Genomic DNA, 15,878 nt, shown 5'->3' with positions numbered 1-15,878 from the left:
ATGTAGTTTATGGGATAAGGAGATTGTTACTAGAAACCCGGCCTCTACTGACGTGAGGGCTTCCATCTCATGAGACTTAATTTTTAAATCCGGACTCTACTGACATGAGAGTTTCCATTCTTGGGAAGCCCGTACTCTACTAACGTGAGAGCTTCCATCTCATATTCAATATCCACTCGATGCTAAGCATTAATTCCCACAGAATAGTTATTATGTCTTGACTTAACTCATGTCTCATGGAAAGATGTCCCTTGGACAACCAATCCAAGTTAGTTCATTAGGATATCTCTTTAGACCATGCGTGAGTAACTTATCACCATCCATGATCACTTTTAATCTTAGATTCAATTAGGTGAGAAAGCCTTTCTACCTAAGAATCCTTACTATGTGAGAAGACCTTTCACATCATCATAGTTATGTGTTTATAAGAATGTCCTTTCAACAATACGACAACAACATCATCATTGGTACCTTACTCTCAAAGCACTCTTAAAACAATTGCATAGGTTTCATAGAAAATGCATAAGACCATAATTTACCTCCTTGAGGTCAAAACCCACTTTCAATCACAAACACTTTAGAAAACATGGATTAGATATGGATTTCATCATAAATTCATGTAAAACTAGTAGTACATGCTCAATTTCATAAAACTCTTCCTTGAAGATCAAAATCCCATAAAATTTAGTTCATAACTTGAAAACATGGGAATTACATGGGTTTATAGAGGAAAACATCATAAAACTAGAGTAAATCATCAATTCATTCTTAGAAGATCATAATTCAATTATTCAATTCAATAATCATAAGAACCCATGGTAATTGAAGAAAACCCTAGATAATTGGAGAATTCTATCCTTTTGAAATAGACGAATTTGGGGACTCCGTGGATGAAAGAAATCCATGGATGAAAACTATAATATCTTGACTCCAAATGCTTAACTTCAATGGAGGAATTGGATCCTTAGCTTGAAACCCTAAGTTGAATCTTCTTATTCTTCTTCAAATTTCTAGAGAGAAAATATTTGAGAGGAGTTTTGGGAATTCTTTTGGGGATTTGGAATAATGGATTAAATGGGGTGAATTTGGGGGGTGAAAATACTTATATAGGGGTTCTAGATGAAGGTAAAATGACATAGTATAGAAATTAATTAATTAGGAAAAGACCCAACTAACCCAGAAAATAACTGCAGTTGCTGACCCACGGGACCCCATTGACGGACCGTGGATGGACCTACGATCCGTCCTACACTCCGTCAGTAGATACAGAGATTTTGGGCCATCGACGGACCCCTGGACCACATACCGTCCATCGACCTACGGTCCGTAGGTCCAATCGTCGTTCATGGCCTGGACAATTTCCTGAGTGGCCAATCCACGGACCCCACCTACGGTCCGTGGTTCCACCTACGGACCGTCGGTGGTCCACGTGGATGGCACCTGTAAGTTCTGAATTTTGGTTTGTTACTCTTTTTTCGAATACGGGGTGTTACATGCCACTTTGTTTCTAACTTACTATATAACTCATTTCACTAAATTATACATAACTTGAATAAGTTGATTCATTGCAAATTGTGGTTTATATAGTTGAATAATTTTCAGCAATCCTTTGTTCGTAACATTTGCCATATTGGGCTTGTGCTAAGAACAGACCTTGCCCCTCTAGTATATATAGAAGTTGCTACCAAACCCACTTAAAAATTAAAACATGATTAAAATAAACATAGGCATACAACTAACTAACAATTAATATTCACTAACTTTCACAGTGTACAAATTTTATTTAACTTGTAAACACACTTCGATTAAAACATTGTGTCATTCTCATGATTGAAGGGTAAATCTTCCCTTGATGTTCTTCACGACAGGCTGCATATCACCATACTCTTGCTTGATTCCCTTGAACTTTTTGCCTACTAAGTTTACCTCGAAAAAGTTATCGGACGCCTACAAATAGAATCATCATATATGCCTGTTAAATATTGCTTGACATGAAATAATGTATAATTTTAGTGGAATTAAAATATAAGTTATAAAAACTAACAATGATAAGCTTCCAATCTCCATTGAAGGCGTAATCTTTGGAAACCATCCCATCACATTCAAATATCATAAGAGGAACATAAGTTTTTGAATCCGCAATCATGAATTCGATTTCAAAGTTATAAATTAACGAAATCGTTCCTACTCGCTTACACCCTTTGCACCGATCAATAACGACAACATGTAAATTAATCAATCATTAGAAAAACAAAGGTTAATGGATCAGAAAGTTACTAAGTAGTACAATTTTGGAGGTCCATGAACTGTGGAGTAGGTCTAAAATAGTCCCTTAATTGTACACTTACCGGATTTAGTCCTTTAACTATCCCAGATCTTATAAAGGTTTGGTCGCTTAACTATACACTTACCAGTTTTAGTCCTTTAAGTTTTAAAAAACTCATCAGGTTTGATCTCTGCCTATTTTTTAAAATACAAATAACTTAGGTTTATATTAACGAAATCCTTGTCTCCATGGAATTAAATTCTTAGCCCTTTTTTCAGTTGTTTCTCTTTCCCTGCTACTTTTTCTTTAAATTACTCTTATGGAAAAAAAATCTTAACCTCAACAATTCAAAATAAAATTTACAAGAAAATTAAATATAAATCCTAATTTTATTCAATGAAGGATAAAATGAAACATAATTGTTGCTAATGACTTGAATATGCTAAAACTTATTATAAAAAAGAAAAAAAGTTATTAATCCGTAAATGTGGCAAGAGGTTTATTTCTATTTAATGAAAAATGTTTTTTTGCGATGAGAATAAAATTAACAGTTCTTTACTCATATAATTTGATTCCGAAAACTCTAACAACTTTATTGAAGGGAGTTTGTTTAAACTTTTAGAAGTTGAAATTTAAAAATGATAGATTTGCATATAATTTTTTTAGATTTCTTTTTATTTTGAAATAAATTGATTCTGTTATTTTTATTTTACGTAGAGAAATTTGAGTAATAAGATCAAATCTCTTATTTTTCTTTTGTATGAAAATAAATTAAAAAAATTTACGTTGATTATGAACTATCAACCTATGATATATTCAAGTCATTAGCAACAAATAGTATGCTTCATTATACCCCCTCCCCCATTGAATAAAATCATGACTTATCTCTTCTTTCCTCATTAATTTAATTTAAATCATTAAGGCTAGTGTTATTTTCACAAGCATAATTTGAAGAAAAAATAGCGTGGAGAGAGAAAAAACTGAAAATAGAGTAAAGATTTTATTTTACAGAGGCATGAATTCTATTAATACAAGCCTAAACTATTTATAAAAATAAATAGACAACTATCAAATCTGATATGTTTTTAATACTTAAAGGACTAAAACTGGTCAATGTATATATAATTAAGGAACTAAAATAGGTAAGTGTATAGTTAAGAGACCAAACTTGATGAGACTTTGGATAATTAAAAGACTAAATTCGATAAGTGTATATTTAAGAGACTATTTATGACGATTTTGTATTTTTTTATTTATATCATGGTTAAATATGTTATGATTATGGTAAGCATATACACTCATATAGACGCATTGTTCCTTTGTTACAATGACACATTCCTCACATCTTAGCTAAAACGAAGGGGAAAAAAGAATAGAAAAGAATTTGATGTACTAATCAATCTAAACGATCAAAATTTTCATACAAACTTAAAATATCAAACCTTAAAAAAATATGGCATGGTATGATCGTCAATACCTCACGATGGAATCATGATTTCAATGTTACGTACTTCGATTGTAATCTCAAGTAGAAGCCTTATCTTCAAAGCTCAAGTTTTAAGATATTGTGTGAAGAGAATAAATGTAATTGTAGTCTAAGAAAGTAGTAGTAGTAGTAAAGGAAAATTTCAATTTTTAAGTTGTTGAGTGAGGAGAACAAGCTATGATTATAGTCTTATATATAGTAGTAATAAAGAAAATGTCTTAGGGTGGTGCATGTGTGTGCATACTTAGTTTCTAAAAGATAAATTAATTCATATTTTTTCACCCCTTCTTCCTTTTTGACAAAACACGATATATTACAATTAATGTGACAAATACATTTTTTGTAGTACCATATCCATCACATTGTTCACATATGTCAAGACTTGTACCTTTGATTGGTCTTTTTCCCTAGCAATTATTACTACTAAAAATAATTGAACTCCTTTATTTAATAGAGCTCAATCAGTATATATGTGTGGTATGTACAAATTTGGGTGATACTCCTAATGTCATCAATGTAACAAAAATTAAACCACATAAAGCTATATATATATATATATATATATAGTTGTTGTGCAAGAGCACATGTTATCTTCTGTGTAACATAAGAAGTTAGTTTTTTTGTTAGAAATCTCAGCATGTATAAAGAACGCGGAGAAGATGAATCCAAAACATGGCATTGATAGTGTGACTATGCCATATTTCTTCATGTTACTTTTTAAAAAAATCAATTTCAACAATCATCTTTAGTTCTATTTCTTTTTCATTCATTGATATTGTATACTTTGTGAAGCTTCATTGCAAAAATTGCAATGAAACCACAAACGAACAATACATGTATTTAGACCAGCTGATATACTATAATAACAAGGAGTGCAATCATATCATCAAGATAATTAATTTGATGTTAAATTTCCATACATTTTTTTATAGTTGTTTCACACACTTTTTTTTATTTTCAATACAAAGGCTATGACATGATTGGTATTGGTATTGTCAAGCTTATTGTCGAATTGAAAAGATAATTTACCGCTAATGATTCAGGAAATTATGTTTCCCTAATGATTTTTGAATGCGATGGACTGATTGCCCATGAGTAGTACTTCAATGGTGGTTGGATACTTGAATTGATAAGCCTCATACTCTAATAATCTTAATTTTTTTAATTTTTAGGGGTCCAATCGAGTTATACAATGAATTTTATTTATAACCAAACAATTTATAAATGAATTCTTCAGATTAGTAAAGAGATCTATTATAAGGGGTCGGATTGGACCCCTATAAATGAGTAAGGGGTCAAATTAGGCCCCTAAGAATGAATAAGGAATCAAATTGGTAATCCTAAAAAATGAATAAGGATCCCAAAATAATTTACTTCCGTTCCAACTTATTAGTATATTTGATACATTGTTATCACATCTTCTTGGCAACTCAAGGCTAATGGTGTTAAATATTACTTACATATAGGAAATTGCAATGTTTGCCTTATTTTTAGTGCACCTTTGAAATTTCATTATCCTACTTATATTTATATTATGTTGCTAAACCTGCAAATTATAATCACCCTAGTATGCATATAGAATTGATCAATTTTTTCGTTAAAGATAAAACGTTATGAATTATTTATGTATCATGTAATTATGTCCTCCTGTGTTCGTGACCTTAACTATCTCTATTATGGTGTAGTGATGGTTTGAGTGTCTCACACTAATCTCATAAACATTTATCATTCATTTTGCTAAAGTCCAAGAGAATTCAAATGCAACTGAAACAAAATATAGAAGTACATCAAAAACATTAATCCGAGTAAGATGTGATACATTAGTTTACATGATAGGTGAAACAATTTAAGTTGATCTTTGTTGCTTAACAAAGACTAAAACACTAGTCTAGGCATATATTATTGTTAGTTAAGTACTATCCATCATCTTTGCACGATACACTTTATTTTTGGCCTAGACTCTAAAACATATATTTCGTAGGATCAATATTTTTGATAAAGAGTAAACTTTTCCTTGGTATTTTTTTACGATAGGCTGATTTACATATTCATCAGGTTGTCATATATATAATTATTAATCAGGTTCACATTCGTGATGACCTCATTCAAATTCCTCATAAAATAATCACTCACAATTAAAATTAATATAGTAAAAAATAAAGTACTTAATTACAATGAAATTAAAGGAGATATTAGACCCACAACCAAACTATAGTACCTAATAGGTAAGAAAATGACTAATGGGNTATTAGTTAAGTACTATCCATCATCTTTGCACGATACACTTTATTTTTGGCCTAGACCCTAAAACATATATTTCGTAGGGTCAATATTTTTGATAAAGAGTAAACTTTTCCTTGGTATTTTTTTACGGTAGGCTGATTTACGTATTCATCAAAGTTGTCATATATATAATTATTAATCAGGTTCACATTCGTGATGACCTCATTCAAATTCCACATAAAATAATCACTCACAATTAAAATTAATATAGTAAAAAATAAAGTACTTAATTACAATGAAATTAAAGGAGATATTAGACCCACAACCAAACTATAGTACCTAATAGGTAAGAAAATGACTAATGGGTAAAGAGCAAGAAAAAAATTATATAACATCTTTATATTTGTTAAAATAAAAAGTCTTTATACTACTTTTTTTATGTTATTATTATATTTCTCACAAATTCAATTCTCCCTTTCCCTCCTCCCTTCTCACCCCTCAAAAAATAAATTGAAGAATTAAGACAACTTGTTCAATTTCAAATAGTTCAATAGTAATTTTGACTTACTTTTTCTTGTTCTAGAATAACTATTAATAGAAATGATATTTTAAAGTTATTTAAATAGTTTAAAAGCTTTTTCTTTCTTTAGCTAGTTGACTAATAATGACTTTTTAGAGTTAAAAATATTGATATATCATAAATTAATACAATTCTCCAAATCTTAATTGGGCCTCTAACACTCAATATCATAACTTGATAAACTGACCAGCTCTAATGAATCGAATACCATAACATAATCATTATACATAGAAAATTCATGAGACATAAGTTATATATTAATAAAGGAACTTTTTATTTATATAATAAGAATTTTTGTTTTCAAAATATGGGACTAAAGGAATATAGTGCCAGGGGTTTTGAGATTAAAATATCTGATTAAAATATTTTGGGAAACCACTGCATTGGAAAGTGGGGTAGATTGTGAATTTGTGATTGATCAGGTGAGTTTGTGTCATGTTAAATGGGTTGAGAGGTTTTGCGAATTGGGTCAGGGAATTGACACTAAATTGGAGGTGATGTTGGTTATAAATGGGTCAATTGATTAGAATTTAAATAAGATTTGGACGAAAATTGAATTTAAAAGTGGTTAATTTTTAAAGTTTTTCAATGTACTGACTGATTTTTAAATTAAGTTTTTCAATGTACTGCTTAGAGAAATTTTGCCTTTGAGACATAACTTCTACAACTAAATTTATGCTTTGTGGCTTAACTTGTACCATTAATTTTATATTTTGAGGCGTAACTCGTGCCACTGAATGTGCCACATAATTTATGTCTTGGGGCGTAATTTGGGTTACTAATTTTTTTTTGTCTTGGACTTAATTTCTTTTGTCTTGAGGCATAATTTATGCCACTACACTTATCCTAGGGAAATAACTTGTGTCTCGACTTTAATTATTTCTTTTGACTTGGAGCATAACTTATACCACTAAATTTATATTTTTCGACTTTTGTCTTTTTTTTCCTGTTGTCACAAACATTTTTGACATTTTTTTACTTTAAACTAGAAGGATAAAACTAAAAATTAGGGATTATGAGGAGTAAAAACTAAAGATCACCAAAAAATATATATATTTATACGAATGACCCTTTTTTAAATAGCAAAGGTGATTAAATTGGACTGCTATTTATTAATTAATAAAAATACCAAATTATATAAACTTGATAAATAAATAATCATAATATAATATAATAATAATGTAATTTCAAGAATATACAATATTAAAAATTATTAAATTAATTGTGCCCAAAATTAATGATAAACAATTTTGCAAGATAAGAGTGATGAATTAATAATAAAAACAGTTGGATCAAACGTGACAATTACCTTATAAATTGTTTTTTTTTTAAAATTTAATTTAAGTTCAACTTACTAATAGTTTGTTATTTCCTGGCGCAAGTGAATTATTATTCAAGTATTCTATAACAGCCTTAGAAACATTATCTCCAAAAATATCGAAAGAAGTCCGCTTTTAATCTATCCGGTTCGAGGGATTTATATTATCCGGATGTATGCTAAAGACGTAGTTTGATCTCTTCAATTGTAAAAGGATGCATTAAATTTTTGGTAATTTCATCAGAAACTCTCCTTTCAACAATGTCAGTAACGACACTAAATGGACCCTGTTAATTGTATTTTTTTCATTGTAAGATGACCATAAGATGAAAATAATGGGTATTTCTATCATGACTCTCTCTTTCCAATAATTGTTTTGTTTCCTTAACAAGATTTCATAAGCATCTTTAGCATTAGTTTGACCAACATAATATAAATATAAAACAAATGAACAAAAGTAATACATATTCTTAAAAAGTAACCAAAATAGTATAAACGCTACCATGAGTAACGTTTTATCTATTATTTTATTCATAAAAATTAACAGATAAAAAACAGAGAAACCAACTACTGTTAGCATAAATCGTTACTGTTGATAACGTAATATGAAAAACTACATTTTTTAAAAAGAGATTGCAGTTGTACTTGTAATATTTAATTCACAGTATTTTTTAAATAGTGTTAATTAAATATTTTATATATTTGTGTGGTAATAAATCATTTCAATAATTATAAAAATGAATATTTGATAAATGTTTTATTAAGATAAATTTTAAGTGGTGTTGATTAAATAATTTAAAATTTTTGATCCAAAATATCTATCTATATTTATGAATTAAGATAAAGGTGAAAACAAACAACTAATTATACCTTGATTTTTTTTTAAAATGACAACTATTTTGAACCAATTATTTTTCACAAAGATGACAAGTAAAGTGGTTGGAATAAAATACAGTGTAATTTTTATTATTTTAAACAAGCAAGTTAGTGTAATTAAAATCTTAGTAATTAGGTCAAATCTAAAAATACAAAATTTACCTTGAATTAATTTTTTATTTACACCATTTTAAACATAGAGAAACTGATAAATATTTTCACAATTCTAACATATGCGAACAAGCATAAACATCGAAGAAATGACATTATTCATATCTTTGCCAAAAGTAAACGAATAAAAAAAAGGATAAATTTAATTAAAAAGAAAAAAAATTGAATGCAAGCAACTGACGTAAGTTGAAGCAAATTCGTTACTATTACTAACGTTTTATGTTAACATCCGTTCTTTTTTCACTTTCTGTCCGTCAAATTTTTATAAATAAAATAATAGATAAAACGTTACTGGTGATAGCGTTTATACTATTTTGGTTATTTTTTAAAAATGTGTATTACTTTTGTTCATCAGTTTTATATTTGTATTACTTTGGTCAAAACTTCTTAAAATTGTTTCTTTATGTTACGATCCCAGATCTGTAAAAAGCTCCCACAATGTTCAATTTGAGATGTAATATGTTGCCCCTTTCTCCAATGCCTCACTTAATATCCGTTTCTCAAAGCCATGAATTTTCAAAGCGAAACTTCACTAGTAAATATCAAATGATGCTTATTTTTAAGGAGATAAAAAAGTCATACCGTCACTATAAGTAGTTTTCATATGTTACACTATATCTCTGTTGTACAGTACGCGCCAAAAAGAAACAACCAAAATTTGTTATTGATTTATGTCCTATCTCCCTTTGTAATGTTGGTAAAAATTCTTGCCAACAGAACAAAACGAAGTATGAATCTAATAATCTCTGAGGTCCAAAGAGCATTCATTCCAAGAAGATAAATTACAGATAACACAATGATTTCCTTGAAAGCTATGCATTATCTAAAGAGGAAAACACAAAGCAAAGTGAGTTATGCAACATTTATGACGGACATAAATAAAATTTATGATCGTGTTGGATGGGATTTTCGACAAGCAATGATGATAAATATGAGATTTTGTAACCATAGTTACTTATCAATCTAGTTATGGTGGCAAGAAGTTCAAAAATATTTCTCCAAAAAAGGTTTGAGGCAAGGTGATCCTATATCACCTCATCTATTTTTGATAATTGCAGAAGGTTTGTTAGTGTTTTTGAAGCAAATGTCTATTCAAGGCTGAATTCATGGTGTTAAAATTTTCACTTAAGCACCATCTATTTCACACTTATTTATCATTGATGATGCTTTAATTTTCTTTAAAACACCAAAGTAGAAGGCATAAGCTATTAAATTATGATTGAATATATATCCGGTAGCCTCTAGCCAACAGGTAAATTTTCAAAAGTCGGATATTTTTGTCAGTGGTAATACTAATGAAAGTGTGAAGAAATAGATTGTGGATATCCTCCATGTTAAAGAGGTGAATGCTCCTGGAAGGTATCTTGGCTTGCCGATAGTGGTTGGAAGAAACAAAACAATCACATTTGCTTATATATTCAGGATAGATTAATCTCAAAGATAAACAATTGGAAGTGTACTAGTCTCTCGCGAGTAGGTTGAGAAATATTGCTCAAAACAGTGGTTCAATCATTCCAACTTATGTAATGAATATGGTTCTTGATTCCAGTAATATATGTGAACCTATTGAGTGAGCCATGAATAGATTTTTGTGGAAATTGGAAGCAGGGGAAAATCGAGGGATAATGTGGATGTATTGGCTTAAAGTTTGTGTCCGCAAGGAGGATGGGGAATTCGGCTTTCGAGAGCTCCATCATTTTAATATTTTCATGCTCGCAAAAACATGATGGAATTTGGTAACTAGGCATGAGGCGCTTGTGAGTAAGCTTTTTCAATAAGATTTCTTATTGCTGATTGCTAGACCCCTATTATTAAAAATACAATAATACTCAATGTGTATATAAAAATACAATATAACTCTGTGGGAGTTTCTCTAACCGACAACCACCATTATGAGCCTAAGTGATGATACAAAGTCTTTCCCACGCTGCCAGAACTGTCCTATACTTTGCCGTCATATAGAACGCCTTAACTAAGTGGATCCACTAGTCTATGCTACAAAACACTAAGGAGTCATCTAAAAAGTATGATCCTTTCTACCCATGATGGCTACATGCTTTATGGAGACTTGAGTTATTATGAACTCACGTCTCCATATCGGTGCTCAATACTATTCCCAAAATATACTCAGCTAATATGTTTTAAAAACAAAACTCTTTCTGTGATTTGAGATAATTACTCAAAAACTAGCTCAAAGGCTTTCTTGGAAATCGATGTTTCCTTTCTTGTTCAAATGTGAAAACATTTTAACTCTTGGGAATACTTAGTTCTCATATAATCTTTGAAGAAATGAACTTTACTCTTACTCTTTACTCAACTCCAAGTTTAAGTCTTAAAACAAAGTTAAAACGTTTGTAAAAGACTTTTTAAAATATGGTTCATGCCGAATTATGGACGTGAACGACTCAATGCAAGGTTTTCAATAACCATAGATAGAACTCAATACTTGGAACTCAAGAACTTCAATGATACTACTCATTTCAAGAATGCTCAACTCAGAGGGTTCATGCGGAATTATGAGCATGAACTACTCAACTCAAGGACTCAAAGATACTTCTCATCTCAAGACTGTTCGACTTATAGAGTTCATGAGGAAATTATGGCCATGAACAATTCAACTCAAGGACTTCATGGGTAACATGTAATAGTCCCATGATTAGAAATATAATCTCAAAGGGGATTAAGAACTTAATACTCAAGACATAGAGCTTGAAGATACTACTCCTCTCAAAGGTACTCAACCGATGGAGTTCATGCGGAAGTTATGGGCATGAACGACTCGACTCAAGGGTCAAAATATCAATAAGGAACTTATGTATACGACTCCTCTCATTCTCATATTTACTTACTCAAAACTTAACTCAAATCGATGGTGGATCTCAAAGGATTCACAATTGAACTCAAAGGCTTCCTTGAACTCTACTCTTAACTCTTTCTTGAACGTGAATTATGAATTCAAGAGTTATGGTTCATGATATGAAAGATCTCAAGATAACAAAGTAGACTCATGAATACATTCTCCTCATCCTCATACTCACTTGCTCGAGTCTTGAAACAAGTTACTAGAAGTTGTAGAAAACTCCTCAAAAATACTCTAAGGGACTTTCTCAAAATTTTCGGAAGAACTCCCAAAACTTAACTCTTAGCTCTACCTTGAAGTTGATTTATGAATTCAAGGTTGTGATTTGTGATAAGAAAGATCTCGTGATGTTTATGAGTGTTTTTAGATAGTTAAACATGAGAAACGATAAAAAAATCACTGTCTGGAAGCAAATCCGAGACGCAGAGATGCATTTAAATATTTGGTCGCGAAATAACTTTTGAGGTAGAGGGGTACGTGACCTCTCCGCGACGCAAAGAAATTTTTTATGAAATGGGGAGGCAGGTCCACGACGCCGACTGAGTTGCCAGATTCGCCCGACTTTTTTCTTCTTCGTTTTCTAACCCCAATTCACCTAAATTCGATTCTTTTGCTCAACTTCTCTTTAGATTCAGATACCAAGCACATGTACACTAGAATCTAACTCAAAACAACTCTATAAATCGACACAATAATCTCAAGAGCTCCTCAATCTCAGCCCAATTCAAGAACGAAAGCAAATTCAAGAACACATATCAACAACATTTAACTATAAACTTTTTAGAACGAATTTAACGCTGAAATTAACATGATTAACGTGTGGGTGAACAAACCCAACACTATGGAAGCTTACATACATGAAAGAACCATCTTCTTGAACTTGAAGGAAAATCTTGGAAGAAGAACCCTAGCCTTAGTGTTTCTTGAATTCCTTGAGCATAGAATTTTTTTGAGTGGATGAGAGGGTTTGATTTAAGAAAATTGATTTTTCTACACGTTTAGGGCAATTTAGATGACCCCCTAAGGATTTTTAGGACTAAAATACCCCTAAAGAAATAAGTAAAATGAGCTGGGAGTCGAAATAGTTTTTCAGCAGGTAGTGAGGTCCGTATTGGCTCCGTAACGCAGAGCCATCGCGGAGCTGCTGCCAGGTTTGAGCGTCGTTAGTAAATTAATCATAACTTTTTACTCAGAGCTCTAAATTTAGCAAACTCGGTGGCGTTGGAAAGATAATTCAAACACCTTTGATTAGCTATCTTGTAGCCCGCCTAGATCATCATGTACTGAGAGTTATGGTCGTTTGAAGTTGACCCAAAACTCATAACTTAAGCATAACTTGCAAAATTTCAGATTTTTCTATTTCCAATTTATTTCTTTTTGGAACTCAAGGTGCTACATCTAGTGACCTTAACACTTAAGAATTTTTTAATTCCTTGGTAAAATCCTACTCGTAATGAAGGATGGTTCGAGTCTTAGCTCAAAAAATTTCTAGGGTGTTATAGTAAGGTACCTAAACATCAAGCCAAGTTCAAAGCAATTCTATCAGTTAAGTTTTCATATTAGTTCATGCAAGGGTCAACTTCAAACGAACATATCTCTCAACATATAATGAATTATGTGATCCATGACCTATCAAATTAAAGGGCTATGAGTCTTCTTTCCAATGCAACCAACTTTTCATCATTTTAAGTTTGGAGTAAAAAGTTATGAATGTTTTACCAGAGACTACCACAATAGATTTTTTCAGAGTTGGTAACTATGAACCTCATTTACAGATCGTAAATGAAAGTATGACCCGTACTATCAACTCGTTAAACAAACTTTTAAAAAGAAGTTTTTTTGGTCTCATTCTGACGGACTCAATTACGGGTTGAAAAATCATCTACATGCCGTAATTTGGGCCCATAGAAGACTTCAAATTTTACTCCGACTTCCACAGATGGGATCTACGACCTGTAGATCAAACCAAGGATTGTAGATGACCTCGTGGAAGGTTTCCGACAACTTCTTAATTGAGGTTATTTTGATCTTTTTCTATTTTTTCTAAGCCTAAGTCACAATGTTTTAAATTCTATTAGGGGTATATATTCCATCAAGTACACAATTTTTTTTAATTTTCTACACTCTCAATTCTCCAACTAAAAAAACGGCAAGAAAGACAAAAGACAGGATTTCAAGGTTTCCAATCAAATTCTTTTTTTTTGAGCTTCGTTCTCTCAGGTATATAAGGCTTCAATGAGAGTATCCCTTCCTCTTATGCCTAAAGTATTATGATACTCAAAAGTTTCAGAAGGTTGCCTAAAGTATTATGATACTCAAAAGTTTCAGAAGATTGTTAAAAGTAAAGTTAAGGGTTTTTTAATGAAATTATGATCTTTCTTCAATAAGCTATATTTTCATTGTTTCACTTTGGTTTTGAAACCTTATGGTGCTGATTTAGCATGATTTTTATGGTCAAACCCTTATGAATTTTAAACATGAAAACAAGCATGCTATGAATTACAATCTAAATACAAGTTATTTTAAGATATGACTTTTGAGCTTAGCCTCATATATGATTCTAGATGATAAGTGATTTTCATGCCTATGAGAATTATATAAATACATGTGTTTTGAGAGGAATATTTAGTATCATGAGGGTGCGGGCAGTGGCGGATGTATGTTATGGATTATGGGTGCTTAAGCACCCATTGCTTTTTGCAATTAACACTAATATTTGTTTGTAATATCTAATAATTCATTCAAATGTATTAACTAAGCACCCACTTTATATAGCAATTCTCAAACTAAAAATAATTGAGCACCCATGAAATAAAATTTCTAGATCCGCCACTGGGTGCGGGTTTAGAAAACCCAAGTCCCATAACTATGCGACAACGTAGGACTATGTTTTACCGCTTTGTCGTTTGACCTTCAAGTTTTGAGAGGCTCAAATTAGTGGATCCACATATGATAAGATATGATTTTATACTCTGGCAGGGTATAGAAAAGTCCATCTAATTGAGACTATAGTTTGGGCGTCATGAGCTCAAATGACGCATATCAATTATAAGAAACTCCCAAATTATACATTTTTATCATATGTTTTAAGTCTGTATGGTTCATTCTAAGTATGCTATGTTATGTATATGGTCATGTAAGGCTACATGATTAGACTCATCCTTATATATGTTTTTAAACGAAGTTTAAATGATACTTATTCATGAACTCCAACTGTTTTCTCTATAGTTCTTTCTTATGTTTATGATTTTGGAAACCTTATTTCATTGTTCCTACATATGCCTCAAAATATGATTATGTCAATGTTCTTAATATACTCAGTACATTTCATGCTACACATACTTTTTTCTGTGCTGCATCCTTTTATGATGTAGATTCAATGCTTGTTCTCAGACTCGTGGCTAGTGCAGTTACAACAATATTGGATAGTAGTTGGTAAATCCTTCTCATTCAGGGACTTCATGGATTACTCTTAGTTAGACTTAAGTTTGGTTCTTATAGTCTGTCATTGATTTTAAGGTAGCCGGAGGGTTATGTCACGACAGACTTATATTTTTATTCTGACTAATAAAAGCTTATTTCAACCATTAGAAATATACTGTCGCCAACTACCAAAACACATCACCAATTATCTTTAACACCTCCAACTACTAACATTCAACCAACTTCATCGTTACAACCACCAACACCACTACTATTCTCCACCATTATGATAGTGATTGTAACAACAACCACCTCCACACATAACTGTCATCACCATCATTACTAGCCACTAACAACAACTATTACCATCACCACTACCACCACAAATTATCTCCGCCATCACTAGCAAGTATATTAAATGTTCTATTTTAAAAAAAAATCAAATAATGATTTTATTTGATTAATTATTTTTAATATTTAACTGATTTTTTATTTGAATTGTATATTTATTATGTCGATATAATAATGTATGTATATTCAGATGTTGAAAAACAAACAGTCTTAATCATTCAACGTTTAGATCTAGAGACAATATCTTAATCATTTATATGCGTATTCAAATTCAGATGTCTAAATTATTATAAAAACAAATAAGGCCTAACTTCCTAAAAAAAT

The 15,878-nt window shown here is 31.1% G+C and overlaps 1 protein-coding gene across 3 annotated transcripts in view; it reads right to left on the bottom strand.

Annotated features, from left to right (window-relative positions):
• LOC125875232 (probable serine/threonine-protein kinase PBL9) overlaps positions 1–15,878 on the bottom strand; it is a 1,122,098-nt gene that overhangs the window by 772,488 nt on the left and 333,732 nt on the right. The gene's annotated exons all lie outside the window — the stretch shown is intronic.

Source organism: Solanum stenotomum, chromosome 8 (assembly GCF_019186545.1).
Source record: "Solanum stenotomum isolate F172 chromosome 8, ASM1918654v1, whole genome shotgun sequence".
NCBI lineage: Eukaryota > Viridiplantae > Streptophyta > Magnoliopsida > Solanales > Solanaceae > Solanum > Solanum stenotomum.
The sequence above is the reverse complement of the archived record's forward strand: the minus strand, read 5'-3'. Positions and strand labels throughout refer to the sequence as shown.